General features: G+C 39.8%; 2 protein-coding genes across 3 annotated transcripts in view; both read right to left on the reverse strand.

Moving 5' to 3' along the window:
• LOC140162918 (uncharacterized) overlaps positions 1–9,681 on the reverse strand; it is a 286,934-nt gene that overhangs the window by 129,681 nt on the left and 147,572 nt on the right. The window lies entirely within an intron of this gene.
• Positions 1–9,681, reverse strand: part of LOC140162922 (CD320 antigen-like) — a 134,525-nt gene that overhangs the window by 19,203 nt on the left and 105,641 nt on the right. The gene's annotated exons all lie outside the window — the stretch shown is intronic.

A 9,681-nucleotide genomic window follows, 5' to 3' on the forward strand; every position in this document is an offset into this window, starting at 1 on the left:
ACTTTCTTCAAAGTCCTTGGGCTTGAAACATCTTTCGATGGTGAAATCTGACAATTTCGGTACTTCATCAAGCCATCTTTCCCAACGGGTCAGAAGCTCACTAGGAATAGACTCATCCCAACCAAGCTGCAGCTTGCTTAAGTTCTGCAATATTTGTTTTGCTGGCAGGATTGCTGGAGCAACAAATCCTAGCGGGTCATAGATGGAGCTTACAGTTGCTAGGATGCCTCTTCTGGTAGGAGGTCTCTCTTTCACTTTAATATGGAAGCCAAACCTGTCGGTTTCTGGTGACCATAGCAACCCCAGCACCTTTTCTGATGGTAACTCTTCATTCTTCAAATCTAGTGTCTTTGTAGTCTCAGCTCTATCGTCTTCAGGGACTGACTGCAACACTTCTCTTGAGTTACTCAACCACTTTGTCAACTTGAAGCCACCATCCTTACACAAGCTGGTGAGATCACTGACGAGTTGAATAGCTTTGCTTTCACTTTCGATAGATTTGAGGTAGTCATCGACATAGAAGTTGGACAGCACTGTGTTGCATACTTCTTCGCTGTATTTCTCTTTACCATCATCAGCGGTCTTTCTCAGTGCGAAATTCGCACATGAAGGTGACGAAGTTGCGCCGAACAAGTGCACATTCATCCTATATTCCTTCAGAGGCAGACTCAGGTCACCGTAGGGCCACCATAGAAATCTTACTAAGTCTCTGTCTGATTCTGGTACACGCACTTGATGGTACATTGCTTTTATATCTGCTACAACTCCAACAGGGTGCTCTCTAAACCTCGTCAACACACCAACCAAGTTGCTTGTCAAGTCGGGTCCTTTTAGTAATTGTGAGTTTAAAGACTCGCCCATGTACTTCGCCGCACAATCAAATACAACTCGCAGCTTGCCCTTGGTGGGGTGAAACACCCCATGGTGGGGGACGTACCACACCTTGCCATCCTTTCTATTGCATGCATCTTTGGGCACTTCTTCTGCATAATCATTTTTAAACATATCATTCATGAATGCAGTGTATTGGTCGTTGAAAACCGAGTCCCTTTCTAACTTCCTCTTCAGATGGCATGCTCGCAATTCGGCTTGATATATATTGTTCGGCAATTTCATGTCATCATCTTTGAGCGGGAAACCTACTTGGTAGTGCCCATCTACATACTTGATTGATGCTTCTACTTTGTTTAGGAATTGTCCTTCACTCACGCTTCTCTCTGGTTTATCGTCAATGATTCGCTCATTGAACTCAGCATTGTAGAGTTTCTCTAATTGCTGGTCAATAGTGTCATGTGCCTTAATTCTGTGGATGACTGATGTCCTTTTGTGTTCTTTATTTTTGACACCATACACTGTCCATCCGAGTCTAGTTTGGCAGGCGAAAGGTCCTTCACCTTTGCTGTTTACTACATGTATTGGCTCAAATGCTTTAGGCACATTATTTCCTATGAGGAGACCAATATGGCATTGAGATTCATCATTTAATCTTCCTAGCTTAACTTCTTCCATATAAGGAATTGCATCAATATCATCCTGGTTGATGATGTCAGCCAAGTCACCAGGGATCTTATCTTGTGTGTATGCCTTTGGAAGAGAGATGATATTATTTCTGTTCATGTCAGAAACTTCTAAATCTTGGATGATTTCACTGTCTACTATGATATCATCTGTTATGGTTTCAATTTCCAATTTGGTTTTCTTGCCTTTAACATGCAGTTCCTTTTGCAGCCTTTCAGAACAGAATACAGCATCACTGCCGTTGTCGAGATAGGCGTAAGTTTCTACAGACATTCTGGAAACTCTTGAGTAGACTATGACTGATATTATTGTGGGATATGATTCACTAGATTTAACTCCGGCGCCTGTAAGCCCACATGTCTGATTAGCAACTTCACCAGACTTCTGTGTCTCTTCCTGTTTCACATGTAGCACTGTTGGATGGCGCTTTTTACATGTCTTGCAGGTAAGCTTGTATTTGCAGATTTTACTGTAATGTGTTGCTTTCTTTAGGCAGCCAAAACAAACTCCCAACTCTCTTAGATACTGCAACCGGTCACTTATAGGCTTTTCCTTCAATTTGTTACACATTTCCAAAGTGTGATCTTTACCCTTGCAATATGTACACGGCTTGTCGGCCCCTGGGCTACTTGACGACACATTTGGCCTGGCTCCTGGACTATATGACATTACATTTGGTCTGGCTCCTGGACTATTTGATGTCACACTTGCCGACACAGCTTCTGTGTTTGTTGCTAGATTTCTTCTAGCTTTATAAGTCTGATAGTTTGGGTTTTTTACCCTTTCTTCCTTCTTAGTACTATCTTCCTTCTCTGTCACACTTCTACCGTAGGCAGCATTAGTTGCGATTCTAGCCTGTTTTTCTAAGAAGGAGGTGAAGTCTTCAAATGTTACCACTTTGTTTCTTTCTTCTTCTACATAATCTACTTGTCTCCTCCATCTGTCTCTCATACTATATGGTAACTTCATCATCAACATTCTAATGTTTGCTGTACTTTGCAACTCATTAGTATAGCCCAGGCTGGTCATGGTATTTTTGCATTCTAACAAAAATAATGACAAATCTTGTAGCCCTGGACTATCACCTTTCACATTCGGCCACTGCCTCATCTTCGCTAAGTAAGCCTCTGCAATCTTGTGCTTATTACCATATTTCCTTTCCAGCAACCTTTTTGCTTCCAGGTAACCAACCTCATCATCCATGTGAATACAACTTTTCACCAAACTGTTGGCTTCACCTCTTGTGTACTGTTCAAGATAGTACAGACGGTCTCTATTGCTTTTGCTCTTATTTTCGATTATGAATTCGAAGGCTCGTATGAAAGTAACATACTGAAGCGGGTCTCCAGTAAATGTCTGTACTGTCCGCTTTGGTAGACTCGCTTGTTTATGTTGTTCCACCAGCAGCCTTGTTAAGTTGTCTTGGTTGCGTGCCAAATTTTCTATACTGGTATCTTTATCTTCTTCTTTCACTTCTGTTGTATGTTGCCGTGGCAACATGACTTGTTTTTTCTTCACATCAGGCTCTGGTGACGAAGTTACTCTATGACCATACTTTACTGATGAAGGCCCTTCATGTTCATACTGTTCACTGTACTATTCTTGACCATACTGACGATACTGTTCATCAATATTTTCATATTTCGTGGCTGACAAATAATGTGGGGGTATTCTGTCCCTGTACTTTCTGATTCCTCAGGTGCTGCTGCAGGAAACAAGACTTCACTTTGTGGTGGAAAATTGACTTGCATAGTTTTACTGGTTGTTAACATGCTTCTAGGTTGAACTTGTTGACCTAAATCAGCATGTACTTTACCATCAGTAGTCATACCCACTGCTGGCTGGTCTTTAGCAAATCCCGAATCCATGTGAGTGTATTTTGGTCTTGCCCCTGGATTTAGTCCTACAGCACCAATTGTATCTTGTTTAGCTAGGAACTTGCCATCAATTTCTTGACCTTCTCTAGTGTTGTGGTTCAACCACGGCCTCACTGATGTGTTTGTATCTGGTTGAGCTTCTGTGAGGTCATCAAGCACCGATTTTGGTCTACTTCTTAAGCTCTGGGATTTATGTTCATAATCCTCCAATACATCTACTTTGGCTTGCTCTATGTTTATTTCAGTCTTCATTTCCAACCAATCTCTTTGTTGTTGCAAGTCCCTTGCCCTGGCTTGGATATTAAATTCCTCACTTTCTAGAGCTTGTTTTTCCTTCAATGCTTTGGCACGACATTCTAGCTCTACCTTTCGAGTTGCAGCTTGCAATAAAGCATATTCTGTACTTTTAGATAATGCATCACCTTTATAAGATCTTCTGCTTCTTAATTCGGAACCGCTTTTATGACTCGACATGATGGTTTCGATAGTACCGAAACGAACGAATTAACGAAACGACGCCGATGCAAGCAACGAAGCGCAAATATTTTTTAAAGTGAACAACGGTTCACTAATTTATGTGAGAAACTATACGTAGGACCTGTGTAAAGTGTGCTTTGTGAGGCTACATGTGTCGAAACTTAAAATAAATACGAATGTCAGTATACACGAAACTTCGCTTGAATGCAGGCCCTACGTTGCTTACCGACGGGTGGGAGAAAGCTCGATCCACTCGATTATCGTGCACCGACAGGCGGGAGTAAGCTCTTTGCGCCCGTTTATTGATAACAAAATACCACAAAACTCTTTTTTAGGTAGAAGTCCTGAGTCAGTGTTGTATGATTCTATGAGTTATTCCTGCATGCACTAGCTGTGCAACTGCAAGATTACTAATGTCAGTATTAGAGGCGTACATGCAGGCACTTTACTACCAAACTTTATTTGAATTGTCGTAAGCGACTCGCGGGAGTAAACTTGTTACCCCTTAATTAGATATTTATTAAAATACCACAAAGCTATTTTTCAGTAGTAGTCCCGTGTCAGTTTGTGCTTTTGATTCTAGTCATTCCTGCACAACGGTGCAAGAGATCTAATGTCTGTGTTAGAAATGTACATACAGGCAGCTACTACTGATATCTTTATTTTGATTTCTACGATTCGGATTCATAGGCCTCAATAACTTCTTTGAAGTTCTAATCCTTAAGCTTCTACCAAATGTGCATTTATCTACATGCACACTCATTAATATTTGCTATATTCAGTGACGTCTGACATGACTGGAGGCTGTGGTGACTGTCTGTGCCAATGCAATGTTTATGTTTACACTGCTGACACGACCTTAAGCTTTTAGCTATTTTTAGGTAAGCTTACAAAACAGACGCTCAACTGAACCTTTATTTGGTAACTATTTACCAACTATAGCATCTTTTACAGATAATTAATCTTTACAAATGTAGGGGCAAACTTGAATTGCTCCCCTGGTTAGCAGAAGCTTGGTACTAAATAATACAATCTTCGATGACTCGGAACCAACAACAAAAAGTGACACAAATCATCACAAATCCAAGGATACACTTTAGCTGAAACGTATCTTGATGATGTTTATTATCTTCACTTGCTATTCTTCTTCTTGTTCTTGTCACAAATACTAATTATGTTGGTTCAGGTAAAGATTAATTGTGTCTTTACCGAGAGCTTCTACACTACAATACATCAACAACCAAGATGACAGCCTCCAGTGCCAAATTCGGCACCAAATTACATGTGATTGATGGGCTGCAGGCTATGTTTAGCTTAACACTTCAAGGGCGCTCATCACATAAATAAACATGCCATAGGAATGCAATGATTAAGGATGCACAACACTTAAACAAACTTTGATTTTGGTAAATGGCATCAACACTACTCATGTTGCCAAGAAGTGCGCAAAAGTCGTTCCGATTGGCGACTAAACGAGAGAATGAAATGACCAAATATCGCCCAATTGGGGCGTGCAAGTGGCGATTTGGTAGTTCCGTGTGATCAATAGACCGAAAATTACTCTACTACAGTTATTGTAAACTGCTGTTTAGTGTACATTCTCGTGTAACATAATTATATGTGACCGTACAGCACGAATGAGCCGTAAATTCCTTATTGTATTCCGAGTTACAGTGTAAAATGTGCATGAAGGTCGTACTAATCGGTAACACAAGCTGGCGCGACATCTATCTCATTTTATAGTCAAAACACCAATCAATAATCCTATTATTGAAGTGGATAATAAGCTTCTACCTTAGATGGCTATATATTTTTAATAGCTCTGGTCTTTGTTTGCTTTGGCAAAAACCTGTTCAAGTAATGGGTTACCAGGAATTAACCAACAATTAACAATGAGAGAACTTTCTTGAACCTCGTTGAATTGGGGATGATTTGAAATGACCGCCAAGTACGACTGTTTGATATTTATTGCCAGCAATGTGGAAAAAGAGACACATGTAGACTCGAAAAAAGCTACAATTTTGTTGAAGGAGCAACGTTTAACAGACCATAACCCCGCTTCTGGATATCGTTTGAAGTCAAATGATATACCATTTTAAAGCTTATGATGTATATTTCCTAAACTCGAAGTAAAACAAAATTGACCGGGGAGGAATTTACGGCTCATTCGCCGCGTACGGTCACATATTGACATTTAAACACACAATGACATGTTCCTGTGTTGTATTCGTATTACGCGGGCTTTAAATGTCGACATTTTCTCATGATGCACTGCGTATTTTGACCTCTCCCTAGCTACCGCTGGAGGCGTATCGTATTGTGAATCGACCGAATTGATTTTGATATTTTAATTGTGATAGGAAGAAATTTAATTTTTAGTGAAAATGTTCCATCTATTTGGATTGATTCTAGTTAAGGAGATTTTTTGATAATCTGGCTGATAACTTTATCCAAGCTCCAAAGCCTCATCATAGACATGCTTATTATGAGTGAGAAATATGTTCCTCAAAAGCGTGTGTGTTTTAGGAATGAGTTTGTTAATGACCCTGCTAGTACATGGTGTTACGTAACCCAGTGCAAAATTTGCTACATTAGTGGAACCAATGCTTTTTAGCTTCTAAATACCCCTACGAACAAAACCTGAGTTGGTTCCATTTTTTTCGAATGTGTCTTCGGCGGCCACTATATTTAGCCTTTTTTAAGCCATATTTGTCCCGAAATTGCACAAAGTCATATTTTTCTTAATGATTATTTATACTTTTGATTGTCAAATCCACTAAGAACATAATTAGGATCATTTTCTAGAATCCAAGATGGCTACCAAATCCAAAATGGCCGCCAATTTGTCTAAAATGATCTGCCAGCTATAAGGACATTGATTTCTTTCCTTTTTTGCTGATTATTTTCACTACTTATGTTTCTGAGAATCCACTGAGAAATAAAAACTTAATTTGGTCCATTTTCTCCAATCCAAGATGGCCTCTAAATCCAAAATGGCCGCCTTTTATTAAAATATGGCATACCGCTTTAGGCAATTACTATCACTGAGAGTAAAATACATGTATTTCATTTCTGTCAGATATGGGTAAGAAAATGATTCTAAACATCTTAAATAGTGCAACAACATTGTTTAAGGAGAATATAGGTGCATTTCACCTTTCAAAATGGCCACCAAAGTGTCTTGAAATTGGCTAAGATTTTCAGCTAATTTTCAGCATTTATGCAATGAAATGCAGAAAATCGCGTTTTAAAAGTTGAAATTTCAATATTGTAATTCAACTTTAGACGTTTATGATAGAGCTGACCTTGAGGCATTTTAATGCCTAGTTGTCATCATCTATGTTATCAGTATTTTCAAGTTCCTCAGCATAGCTGTATTGGTACACTCTTTATCTGCACATGCTTCTGTACAAGTCAGATTGTGTCGTCTGCAGGAACATCTTCTGGAGCATTTGCCTATTCCACATCCGCACCTAACAAGCTCGACAACAGACTCGGGAGCTATTGCAATATCTGACAGGATAGGTACTGGAATGTTATCTGCATCACTCGACCATCCTAGCTTGAACGGATCTGGAATATTTGGATTTACCACAAAGGTTGACTACAAATATATGCTTGCATATGCGCCCGCAGAATGTGTTGATGCCATGCACCAGAAGTTGGAGGGATTTTATCAATCCCCCCTGGTTGGCTCTTGAAGCGTTTCCATCTCAGTTTTTCAACTGTGTTGGCCTGTAGGTCATTATTTGTGCCCATGAGCCTGCACAAAAACCTCTCACAGCCTGAAACAACACTCTGAGATGGCATTGCTGCATCACCAAGTTGACTCAGTGCTGTGAGTTCTTCAGGTGCTGCTTCAGTGAAGGCATTGAAGGCAGTCTTCTTGCCTATACCTCTGATATGTCCACATGTGTCGCATCCTGCTTTTGATGTCCCAAGACGGATATGTATTGGTTTCAGCAAGATTTTCCTTCTGTTGTCACCTGTTCCCATAAGCATGATTGTCTGAAGACCAAGAACCGTTAGTCTTCGAAGAGCAAGGACCATAACATAACACCTGTATCTTGGGTCAAGATATAGACATTCTGTCCAGCTTCAGATATCTCTGCTGCATGTAGCATGATTAGAGTGTCTGCTTCCTCTTGTGTACTAAAACCTGTCGATGGCTGAACATGATTCATGTTGCTTCTCACATGCAGACGTGTTACATTGACTACAGGAATCTTCAGCTTCAAAACTTTGTTTGCCAGGAAGATTGCGAAGGTGTCCTTAGTTTCATTGTTAGCCATAGCTTTGAGTCATGGATGGGGGTTGTGTCAGCAACCATTTGGCTCTCGCTGATGATTGGACTCCTAACTTGCGACGTCTGATTATATCTTTGATTGAGTTTTCTTAATCATCAAAGATGACACGGCAACCTTCATAGTCACTGTAACACATCTGCATCATCGGTGAAAAGCAACATGAATGATGTTCAGACATCGACAGGTGTAAGTACACAAGAGGAAAGCAGACATGACACTATAATCATGCTACATGCAGCAGGGATCTCTCTGAAGCTCGAAAGAATATCCATATCATGACCCAATATACATACATACATACATAAAAAAAACAAAAAACATGCAAAAGAAACAACATCAGCAATGGTTAAAAGGATGGGGTTTCAGGCTACATTTGAAAGTAGTAACTGTGGGAGACGATATAATGGATGAAGGAAGATTGTTCCAGATTCTGTTCCAGATTCCAGATTCCAGATACAGATGTTATGGTCCTTGCTCTTCGAAGACTCACGGTTCATGGTCTTCAGACAACCATGCTTATGGGGACAGGTGACAACAGAAGGAAAATCTTGCTGAAACCAATACATATCCGTCTTAGGACATCAAAGTGTTGTTTCAGGCTGTGAGAGGTTTTTGTGCAGGCTCATGGGCACAAAAAATAACCTTCAGGCTAACACAAATGACAAACTGAGATGGAAACAATTCAAGAGCCAACTTCTGGTGCATGGCATCAACACATTCTGCGGGCACATATGCAAGCATAATGTTTGTAGTCAAGACCTTGTGGTAAATCCAAATATTCCAGACCCGTTCGAGCTAGGATGGTCGAGTGATGCAGATAACATTCCAGTACCTATCCTGTCAGACATTGCAATAGCTCCCGAGTCTGTTGTCGAGCTTGTTAGGTGCGTATGTGGAATAAGGAAATACTCCAGAATATGTTCCTGCAGACGACACAATCTGACTTGTACACTGTACAATGTACAGTAGCATGTGTTTGTGGAGCAGATGAAGAATGTACCAATACAGCTATTTTGAGGAACTTGAAAATACAGATAACATGGTGATGACAACTAGGCATTTAAATGCCTCAAGGTCAGCTCGATCATAAATGTCTGAAGTTGAATTACAATATTGAAATTTCAACTTTTAAAAACATGATATTCTGCATTTCATTGCATAAATGCTGACAAATTAATCTTAGCCAATTTCAATACATTTTGGCGGCCATTTTTAAAGGTGACATGCACCTATATTCTCCTTAAACAATGTTGTTGTACTACTTTAAGATGTTTACAATCATTTTCTTATCTAACAGAAATGAGATACGTGTAATTTACTCTCAATGATAGTAATTGCCTAAAGCGGTATGCCATATTTTAATAAACGGCGGCCATTTTGGATTTAGAGGCCATCTTGGATTGAAGAAAATGGACCAAATAAAGTTTTTAGTTCTCAGTGGATTCTCAGAAACAGTAGTAGTGAAAATAATCAGCAAAAAGGAAAGAAATCAATATCCTTAT

This window comes from Amphiura filiformis, chromosome 10 (genome assembly GCF_039555335.1).
Source record: "Amphiura filiformis chromosome 10, Afil_fr2py, whole genome shotgun sequence".
Taxonomy (NCBI): Eukaryota; Metazoa; Echinodermata; class Ophiuroidea; order Amphilepidida; family Amphiuridae; genus Amphiura; species Amphiura filiformis.